The 10,869-nt window shown below is 33.4% G+C and overlaps 1 long non-coding RNA gene across 3 annotated transcripts; it reads right to left on the bottom strand.

Moving 5' to 3' along the window:
- Window positions 1-1,011: 1,011 nt before the first annotated feature.
- Window positions 1,012-9,117, bottom strand: LOC127858881 (uncharacterized). 3 transcript variants are annotated; one of them, XR_008039167.1, is made up of 6 exons: window positions 9,049-9,117; window positions 7,704-7,824; window positions 6,217-6,337; window positions 4,731-4,851; window positions 3,243-3,363; window positions 1,169-1,280 (listed from the first exon to the last, which is right to left on the bottom strand). It is a non-coding gene; the product is annotated as an uncharacterized LOC127858881 (long non-coding RNA). The 3 variants fall into 3 exon arrangements; XR_008039166.1 differs by lacking the exons at window positions 1,169-1,280; window positions 9,049-9,117 and adding an exon at window positions 1,012-1,158 and having other exon boundaries at window positions 7,704-8,244; XR_008039165.1 differs by lacking the exon at window positions 9,049-9,117 and having other exon boundaries at window positions 7,704-8,243.
- Between the last annotated feature and the right edge of the window lie 1,752 nt (window positions 9,118-10,869).

Here is a 10,869-nt window from a genome sequence, read left to right as displayed (position 1 = left end):
TGGCATGTTTATTTTTCAAGATAATATAGTGCATGGTGAGCTTTAAGCCTTAGCCTTTTGCCGCGGAAACTACACCCGCAGAACACCATAGACGCTTGGAGTGTACGCCCCCTTCCAGATGTGGCATTCACTTATTATTTTTTCGTATTATTATCAAATAAATGCTTCAATCTTGTCTTTTCTTCATCGGTTAGGTCACATGAAGAAATATGTTGCCATAATGACTTCAAATAAGAAGAAAACGAGAATTTATGTTTGCGGCATGGTTACAAACCACTATTTTGCATAATTTTTCCTATTTTTATATTTACCAACTTTTTCTACAAAACTGCAGACTTATCTTGCTTATTTAAGTATTCAAGCTCAGAAAATGTGCAAATGTAGATGCTAGCTATTACACAAATATAGAGTTTTAAACATTGTTTTCCCATGCGAAACCAGCACACGTGAAATTTTTCCTAAAATTTTAATGTGTTTTAACATTATTACCTCCCTTTGTTTTCCATAACTCAACCATAGCGTTAAAAGATATATGCAAATTATGTTCGATTTGTTACCGCAAACACATTTGTGGAATACATGTATCAATTTTCGTATGATATACACAATTTTAAAATTTTGCGTTTTGCTATTAAGTTTTTTTAATATATGCATAATAAAACAAAAAGCTTTTGTTATATTAAAATATAATGTTTAATGAATTAAATGCAACATTTCTGAACTGTATCCTGTGTTTTGTTTGTATTTCATAGTAATTCCAAAAATTCACACAATTCAAGGGAAACAACCAGAACAGAAATAATCAAACAAATAGTGTTCCTATTCACAACATTGACTCTATTTAGTAGAGAAGCACACAAGTTATATGTCAAATGTTTAAAATGATTATTGACACTATCAATCAGTCTTACAGATGTATATTCCCATATGATTACATAATACATGGACCAAATATTGATATTCATTCATTAAAATACCATTCAAAATTAAATTATTCCATAAGAAATAAAAGCACAGTTATAAAAACAATCACGCTAGGAAAAACAAAGGTGTACTTTTCAAAAAAGGAGTATTTCCAAACTATTAAGTTTCTGCAGGCATGTGCCCTGTGTAGAGAAACAAGTTCAAGATTCTATTCCGTTGAATTCAGACCCTGACCTGGAAAGTGTCCGTGCGATTGGGTGATTCTGTGGCTAACGATGTCTTGAATGCGTGTAATCGCTCTCGGGGTCCACTCGTTCTCCCTATTAAACTGCGACCACATCAAACAGTACCACAGTCTGAAAATCAAAGTGCTACAATTGGAAACAGTGGGCAAATATATCTGACTATGAGAACATCATTGTAAACAAGACACAGCTTGAAAACATTTTCAAGTGCATAAGGAACCTTCATGAGCACATATTTTCCTTTTGTTAATGCTTTGAGGCCCATAACTTAAGTGCTTGATGTTGACACAAAGTTTACTGTGGCATAAATGTGACACATGCATTTTTGATGACATGGCATGTTTATTTTCAAGATAATATAGTGCATGGTGAGCTTTAAGCCTTAGCCTTTTGCCGCGGAAACTACACCGCAGAACACCATAGACGCTTGGAGTGTACGCCCCCCTTCCAGATGTGGCATTCACTTATTATTTCGTATTTATTATCAAATAAATGCTTCAATCTTAGTCTTTCTTCATCGGTTAGGTGTCACATGAAGAAATATGTTGCCATAATGACTTCAAATAAGAAGAAAAAGAGAATTTATGTTTGCGGCATGTTACAAACCACTATTTTGCATAATTTTTCTATTTTTTACCAACTTTTCTACAAAACTGCAGACTATCTTGCTTATTTAAGTATTCAAGCTCAGAAAATGTGCAAATGTAGATGCTATTACACAAATATGAGTTTAAACATTGTTTTTCCAGTGCGAAACCAGCACACGTGAAATTTTCCTAAAATTAGCAATGGTTTTAACATTATTACCTCCCTTTGTTTTCCATAATCTCAACCATAGCGGTTAAAAGATATATGCAAAATTATGTTCGATTTGTTACCGCAACACATTTGTGGAATACATGTATCAATTTTCGTATGATATACACAATTTTAAATTTTGCGTTTTGCTATTAATTAAGGGGGCAGGGGATATATTTTTTACCAAATTTCGAGTTCCGAAAGGCCGCAAACAGTCAAAATCCATTGCATCAAAACAGAAAGTGACACAAGAAAGCCTTTTTGTGTCAGTGTCATAGCATAGGCAATATACATTGAAAATACAACCAAAGACAAGGCTGGCTTCTTCACTTGTGAAACTATGGCCCTTGATCTTTCCCCCCCGACCACCTCATTTTAATGAAAATTGAGAAATTTGACCCATTTCATGGCATGCACAGAACATTCAAACAGAATGCAATCCTAGTTTTGGCTACATTACTCACTAATTTCATCCCTGTGCTTTGTTTATTTGCCTAGAAAAGTGTATCCCATACGTTTAGATTTTTCACAATTTACCTTCAAAATTTTGTTCTGTTTCTGCAGTGTGAAATATTGACTTCCGACAAAAGTGAAAACCTCCTTTTTGAAGATTCAAAATTTCCTTGCTAGGGAGCTGTGGCTAGTTGTAATGTTTTTTTCCAAAATTTTGAGACATTCTTTCTACAACCTAACACAAGAAATACATCTTATAAATACCTAATTGATTTTTAAAGACCATAGGTAAAACCTACCCTAAAGATATGTAATTTTCATGGACCCCCCTTTCACTGATATATCCCCTGCCACCTTAAGTTTTTTAATATATGCATAATAAAACAAAAAGCTTTTGTTATATTAAAATATAATGTTTAATGAATTAAATGCAACATTTCTGAACTGTATCCTGTGTTTTGTTTGTATTTCATAGTAATTCCAAAAATTCACACAATTCAAGGGAAACAACCAGAACAGAAATAATCAAACAAATAGTGTTCCTATTCACAACATTTGACTCTATTTAGTAGAGAAGCACACAAGTTATATGTCAAATGTTTTAAAATGATTATTGACACTATCAATCAGTCTTACAGATGTATATTCCCATATGATTACATAATACATGCACCAAATATTGATATTCATTCATTAAAATACCATTCAAAATTAGATCACTCCATAAGAAATCACAGCACAGTTATAAAAACAATCACGCTAGGAAAAACAAAGGTAGAGAAACAAGTTAAAGATTCTATTCCGTTGAATTCAGACCCTGACCTGGAAAGTGTCGTGCGATTGGGTGATTCTGTGGCTAACGATGTCTTGAATGCGTGTAATCGTTCTCGGGGTCCACTCGTTCTCCCTATTAAACTGCGACCACATCAAACAGTACCACAGTCTGAAAATCAAAGTGCTACAATTGGAAACAGTGGGCAAATATATCTGACTATGAGAACATCATTGTAAACAAGACACAGCTTGAAAACATTTTCAAGTGCATAAGGAACCTTCATGAGCACATATTTTCCTTTTGTTAATGCTTTGAGGCCCATAACTTAAGTGCTTGATGTTGACACAAAGTTTACTGTGGCATAAATGTGACACATGCATTTTTGATGACATGGCATGTTTATTTCAAGATAATATAGTGCATGGTGAGCTTTAAGCCTTAGCCTTTTGCCGCGGAAACTACAACGCAGAACACCATAGACGCTTGGAGTGTACGCCCCCTTCCAGATGTGGCATTCACTTATTATTTCGTATTTATTATCAAATAAATGCTTCAATCTTAGTCTTTCTTCATCGGTTAGGTGTCACATGAAGAAATATGTTTGCCATAATGACTTCAAATAAGAAGAAAAAGAGAATTTATGTTTGCGGCATGTTACAAACCACTATTCTGCATAATTTTCCTATTTTTACCAACTTTTTCTACAAAACTGCAGACTTATCTTGCTTATTTAAGTATTCAAGCTCAGAAAATGTGCAAATGTAGATGCTATTACACAAATATGAGTTTTAAACATTGTTTTCCAGTGCGAAACCAGCACACGTGAAATTTTCCTAAAATTAGCAATGGTTTTAACATTATTACCTCCCTTTGTTTTCCATAATCTCAACCATAGCGGTTAAAAGATATATGCAAAATTATGTTCGATTTGTTACCGCAACACATTTGTGGAATACATGTATCAATTTTCGTATGATATACACAATTTTAAAATTTTGCGTTTTGCTATTAAGTTTTTTAATATATGCATAATAAAACAAAAAGCTTTTGTTATATTTAAATATAATGTTTAATGAATTAAATGCAACATTTCTGAACTGTATCCTGTGTTTTGTTTGTATTTCATAGTAATTCCAAAAATTCACACAATTCAAGGGAAACAACCAGAACAGAAATAATCAAACAAATAGTGTTCCTATTCACAACATTTGACTCTATTTAGTAGAGAAGCACACAAGTTATATGTCAAATGTTTAAAATGATTATTGACACTATCAATCAGTCTTACAGATGTATATTCCCATATGATTAAATAATACATGCACCAAATATTGATATTCATTCATTAAAATACCATTCAAAATTAGATTACTCCATAAGAAATCACAGCACAGTTATAAAAACAATCACGCTAGGAAAAACAAAGGTGTACTTTTCAAAAAAGGAGTATTTCCAAACTATAAAGTTTCTGCAGGCATGTGCCCTGTGTAGAGAAACAAGTTCAAGATTCTATTCCGTTGAATTCAGACCCTGACCTGGAAAGTGTCGTGCGATTGGGTGATTCTGTGGCTAACGATGTCTTGAATGCGTGTAATCGTTCTCGGGGTCCACTCGTTCTCCCTATTAAACTGCGACCACATCAAACAGTACCACAGTCTGAAAATCAAAGTGCTACAATTGGAAACAGTGGGCAAATATATCTGACTATGAGAACATCATTGTAAACAAGACACAGCTTGAAAACATTTTCAAGTGCATAAGGAACCTTCATGAGCACATATTTTCCTTTTGTTAATGCTTTGAGGCCCATAACTTAAGTGCTTGATGTTGACACAAAGTTTACTGTGGCATAAATGTGACACATGCATTTTGATGACATGGCATGTTTATTTTCAAGATAATATAGTGCATGGTGAGCTTTAAGCCTTAGCCTTTTGCCGCGGAAACTACACCGCAGAACACCATAGACGCTTGGAGTGTACGCCCCCTTCCAGATGTGGCATTCACTTATTATTTCGTATTTATTATCAAATAAATGTTTCAATCTTAGTCTTTCTTCATCGGTTAGGTGTCACATGAAGAAATATGTTGCCATAATGACTTCAAATAAGAAGAAAACGAGAATTTATGTTTGCGGCATGTTACAAACCACTATTTTGCATAATTTTCCTATTTTTACCAACTTTTTCTACAAAACTGCAGACTTATCTTGCTTATTTAAGTATTCAAGCTCAGAAAATGTGCAAATGTAGATGCTATTACACAAATATGAGTTTAAACATTGTTTTCCAGTGCGAAACCAGCACACGTGAAATTTTCCTAAAATTAGCAATGGTTTTAACATTATTACCTCCCTTTGTTTTCCATAATCTCAACCATAGCGGTTAAAAGATATATGCAAAATTATGTTCGATTTGTTACCGCAACACATTTGTGGAATACATGTATCAATTTTCGTATGATATACACAATTTTAAAATTTTGCGTTTTGCTATTAAGTTTTTTAATATATGCATAATAAAACAAAAAGCTTTTGTTATATTAAAATATAATGTTTAATGAATTAAATGCAACATTTCTGAACTGTATCCTGTGTTTTGTTTGTATTTCATAGTAATTCCAAAAATTCACACAATTCAAGGGAAACAACCAGAACAGAAATAATCAAACAAATAGTGTTCCTATTCACAACATTTGACTCTATTTAGTAGAGAAGCACACAAGTTATATGTCAAATGTTTAAAATGATTATTGACACTATCAATCAGTCTTACAGATGTATATTCCCATATGATTACATAATACATGCACCAAATATTGATATTCATTCATTAAAATACCATTCAAAATTAGATCACTCCATAAGAAATCACAGCACAGTTATAAAAACAATCACGCTAGGAAAAACAAAGGTGTACTTTTCAAAAAAGGAGTATTTCCAAACTATAAAGTTTCTGCAGGCATGTGCCCTGTGTAGAGAAACAAGTTCAAGATTCTATTCCGTTGAATTCAGACCCTGACCTGGAAAGTGTCGTGCGATTGGGTGATTCTGTGGCTAACGATGTCTTGAATGCGTGTAATCGTTCTCGGGGTCCACTCGTTCTCCCTATTAAACTGCGACCACATCAAACAGTACCACAGTCTGAAAATCAAAGTGCTACAATTGGAAACAGTGGGCAAATATATCTGACTATGAGAACATCATTGTAAACAAGACACAGCTTGAAAACATTTTCAAGTGCATAAGGAACCTTCATGAGCACATATTTTCCTTTTGTTAATGCTTTGAGGCCCATAACTTAAGTGCTTGATGTTGACACAAAGTTTACTGTGGCATAAATGTGACACATGCATTTTTGATGACATGGCATGTTTATTTTCAAGATAATATAGTGCATGGTGAGCTTTAAGCCTTAGCCTTTTGCCGCGGAAACTACACCGCAGAACACCATAGACGCTTGGAGTGTACGCCCCCTTCCAGATGTGGCATTCACTTATTATTTCGTATTTATTATCAAATAAATGCTTCAATCTTAGTCTTTCTTCATCGGTTAGGTGTCACATGAAGAAATATGTTGCCATAATGACTTCAAATAAGAAGAAAACGAGAATTTATGTTTGCGGCATGTTACAAACCACTATTTTGCATAATTTTCCTATTTTTACCAACTTTTTCTACAAAACTGCAGACTTATCTTGCTTATTTAAGTATTCAAGCTCAGAAAATGTGCAAATGTAGATGCTATTACACAAATATGAGTTTAAACATTGTTTTCCAGTGCGAAACCAGCACACGTGAAATTTTCCTAAAATTAGCAATGGTTTTAACATTATTACCTCCCTTTGTTTTCCATAATCTCAACCATAGCGGTTAAAAGATATATGCAAAATTATGTTCGATTTGTTACCGCAACACATTTGTGGAATACATGTATCAATTTTCGTATGATATACACAATTTTAAAATTTTGCGTTTTGCTATTAAGTTTTTTAATATATGCATAATAAAACAAAAAGCTTTTGTTATTTTAAAATATAATGTTTAATGAATTAAATGCAACATTTCTGAACTGTATCCTGTGTTTTGTTTGTATTTCATAGTAATTCCAAAAATTCACACAATTCAAGGGAAACAACCAGAACAGAAATAATCAAACAAATAGTGTTCCTATTCACAACATTTGACTCTATTTAGTAGAGAAGCACACAAGTTATATGTCAAATGTTTAAAATGATTATTGACACTATCAATCAGTCTTACAGATGTATATTCCCATATGATTACATAATACATGCACCAAATATTGATATTCATTCATTAAAATACCATTCAAAATTAGATTACTCCATAAGAAATCACAGCACAGTTATAAAAACAATCACGCTAGGAAAAACAAAGGTGTACTTTTCAAAAAAGGAGTATTTCCAAACTATAAAGTTTCTGCAGGCATGTGCCCTGTGTAGAGAAACAAGTTCAAGATTCTATTCTGTTGAATTCAGACCCTGACCTGGAAAGTGTCGTGCGATTGGGTGATTCTGTGGCTAACGATGTCTTGAATGCGTGTAATCGTTCTCGGGGTCCACTCGTTCTCCCTATTAAACTGCGACCACATCAAACAGTACCACAGTCTGAAAATCAAAGTGCTACAATTGGAAACAGTGGGCAAATATATCTGACTATGAGAACATCATTGTAAACAAGACACAGCTTGAAAACATTTTCAAGTGCATAAGGAACCTTCATGAGCACATATTTTCCTTTTGTTAATGCTTTGAGGCCCATAACTTAAGTGCTTGATGTTGACACAAAGTTTACTGTGGCATAAATGTGACACATGCATTTTTGATGACATGGCATGTTTATTTTCAAGATAATATAGTGCATGGTGAGCTTTAAGCCTTAGCCTTTTGCCGCGGAAACTACACCGCAGAACACCATAGACGCTTGGAGTGTACGCCCCCTTCCAGATGTGGCATTCACTTATTATTTCGTATTTATTATCAAATAAATGCTTCAATCTTAGTCTTTCTTCATCGGTTAGGTGTCACATGAAGAAATATGTTGCCATAATGACTTTAAATAAGAAGAAAACGAGAATTTATGTTTGCGGCATGTTACAAACCACTATTTTGCATAATTTTCCTATTTTTACCAACTTTTTCTACAAAACTGCAGACTTATCTTGCTTATTTAAGTATTTAAGCTCAGAAAATGTGCAAATGTAGATGCTATTACACAAATATGAGTTTAAACATTGTTTTCCAGTGCGAAACCAGCACACGTGAAATTTTCCTAAAATTAGCAATGGTTTTAACATTATTACCTCCCTTTGTTTTCCATAATCTCAACCATAGCGGTTAAAAGATATATGCAAAATTATGTTCGATTTGTTACCGCAACACATTTGTGGAATACATGTATCAATTTTCGTATGATATACACAATTTTAAAATTTTGAGTTTTGCTATTAATTAAGGGGGCAGGGGATATATTTTTGACCAAATTTCGAGTTCCGAAAGGCCGCAAACAGTCAAATCCATTGCATCAAAACAGAAAGTGACACAAGAAAGCCTTTTTGTGGCAGTGTCATAGCATAGGCAATATACATTGAAAATACAACCAAAGACAAGGCTGGCTTCTTCACTTGTGAAACTATGCCCCTTGATCTTTCCCCCCGACCACCTCATTTTTAATGAAAAATTGAGAAATTTGACCCATTTCATGGCATGCACAGAACATTCAAACAGAATGCAATCCTAGTTTTGGCTACATTACTCACTAATTTCATCCCTGTGCTTTGTTTATTTGCCTAGAAAAGTGCCTCCCATACGTTTAGATTTTTCACAATTTACCTTCAAAATTTTGTTCTGTTTCTGCAGCGTGAAATATTGACTTCCGACAAAAGTGAAAACCTCCTTTTTGAAGATTCAAAATTTCCTTGCTAGGGAGCTGTGGCTAGTTGTAATGTTTTTTTCCAAAATTTTGAGACATTCTTTCTACAACCTAACACAAGAAATACATCTTATAAATACCTAATTGATTTTTAAAGACCATAGGTAACACCTACCCTTTCACTGATATATCCCCTGCCACCTTATCTAACTTTTAACGTGGGAACCAGACTGCGCGTTGCTACCGTTTTGAAATGTGACCGTATTGACTCGTATATAAATTCTGCTTCCGGTGCAAACTGTGTGATAAACAACACGATAGGTTTGATAAATGGTATGAGATTTTCTTTCATCCGAGTAATAAACATTCTTTTAATGCAAAAACGTTCCCAAACGATGCTTGCATAAGTTCGCTTCTAAATGTTTTATGTTGATTACGATAAAATTATACTTGTAAAAGTTTTCGGTCACTCTAAATTTTCGGACATCTTTTTTTAGCCAAAATAGTGTTTTTTTCCAGCCATTTTAGGAAAAGGATTCTGGTCAAATTAGGATTTTTTTAATCGATACAATGGCATTTTTAAAAAAATCATATAAAATATAGTGATATACTTTGTTAGATGTTTATGAAATAAAATTGAGATATAATAATTAATGATAATTCTTTCTTAACTATTTTTTTAATTGGGAATTGTTTCATGGCCTATTTACATAGCAAAAAAAAACTGAATTTTTTTTGGTGACTTAATTTTTGCACATACCAGGGGTTTATTTTACTAAGAAAGTGACGCCGATATTCGGCGTCTTCCCCTACCAGAATTTTTCCCCTCAAAATACAATCTCCCCACCAAAAATATCATTTTTCACCATAATATAATATTTTCTCTCAAAGAAATATTTATTTTTCCTTTGTGCATTCGACAATTATCCAATTTGCACCATGTACAACGATCTCGCTCTCTCTCCCTCCAGACCAACACAAAAAATCTAGGAATCCCAGTTATTCTAAATATAGCTCTTAAATTACGTCATGTAAACTGGGCAACTAATCGTAATAATCATGTGACTATTTTACTGGATACCGGTCTTGCGCGAGAAGGGTGTTTCGTCAATTAATTACCGGAAACCATTCGAATTTTCATCCGGGCTATGTGCAAGCCAAGATATTCACGATTTCAACATTGTTAAATCACGCGTAACGAGACTGCCGAGATAACGCGAGATTTAGGGTTTGGGGGGGTTCTGCCAGTAATTGCTCTACATGACACACCTTACCTATCAGCTATATTGACTTTATAAATAGAATAAAAGCGATAAATTGCCGATTTATTACTAATAAAAACAATCATTATTTCTATTATAACGTTCAACGACCATCTGCTCAATAATAGTTCAGTACCATTGTAATTAACGGCGCCGTAATTAACTACTGACAAAAATAACAAAACCATACCTTAATTACTGTACTGAGTGCAGAAACCTGTCAGAAATTAAAGCATCCCTTGACTATTATAATTGTTGATTGCAAGTACATTTAAACCCACCCACATATTAAAAAATAAACATTTAATTATATTAGCTCATTTTTCTAAATTTTCAGAAATAAAAACCAATTGGTATTTGCACATTTCAGTGCACATGAGACTACTTTATTGTTAAATATGTTTGATTTGTAAATTGTATAATAATCTATATAGTTTGTGCTTTTAAAATACATAAAAATCAAATTGCTGACAACTATAATATTATTTAAGATCATTATTACCGTAAAAACGCAGTCAT

Source organism: Dreissena polymorpha, chromosome 14, assembly GCF_020536995.1.
Source record: "Dreissena polymorpha isolate Duluth1 chromosome 14, UMN_Dpol_1.0, whole genome shotgun sequence".
Lineage (NCBI taxonomy): Eukaryota > Metazoa > Mollusca > Bivalvia > Myida > Dreissenidae > Dreissena > Dreissena polymorpha.
The sequence above is the reverse complement of the archived record's forward strand: the minus strand, read 5'-3'. Positions and strand labels throughout refer to the sequence as shown.